Raw genomic sequence first — 461 nt, 5'->3', positions numbered from 1 at the left:
CAAGTATGGGTCACCATACTTGGCCACATGTCACGTCACTTAAAATGTTTTTTTGTTTCTTTGTCAGTAAATTGTGCTGCAGACTGTCACATTGCCAATTGCGGTAATCGCAATCCCATTTGAAGACGCGTGGGGGCTAGAGACCAACATGATGCAATCTGGGATGGGTTTGGCAAGAACTTTTGCGGTCGGCTCTGAAAAATTGCCCCTGTGATGCCTTAAACCGATTATCTCCAACTGGTAAAGTGACCTTATATGTGTGGTTGCCTGGACCCCTGATTTATCGGCTTCGATTTACACAGAGTGTTGACACCTCGTTAAAAAAAAACTCATATTAAAAAAAAACTGTATTAATCAATGAGCCAATGTTTGCGTTTAATACTTGTTTACGGCATAGGTGTTCAATTGTAGGAGCACAGCAGCATTCAGACATCATTATCCCGGCCTGCTCCATGCAGGCG

Source organism: Sinocyclocheilus grahami, unplaced genomic scaffold (assembly GCF_001515645.1).
Source record: "Sinocyclocheilus grahami isolate Dianchi unplaced genomic scaffold, SAMN03320097.WGS_v1.1 scaffold9759.1, whole genome shotgun sequence".
Taxonomy (NCBI): domain Eukaryota; kingdom Metazoa; phylum Chordata; class Actinopteri; order Cypriniformes; family Cyprinidae; genus Sinocyclocheilus; species Sinocyclocheilus grahami.
The sequence above is the reverse complement of the archived record's forward strand: the minus strand, read 5'-3'. Positions refer to the sequence as shown.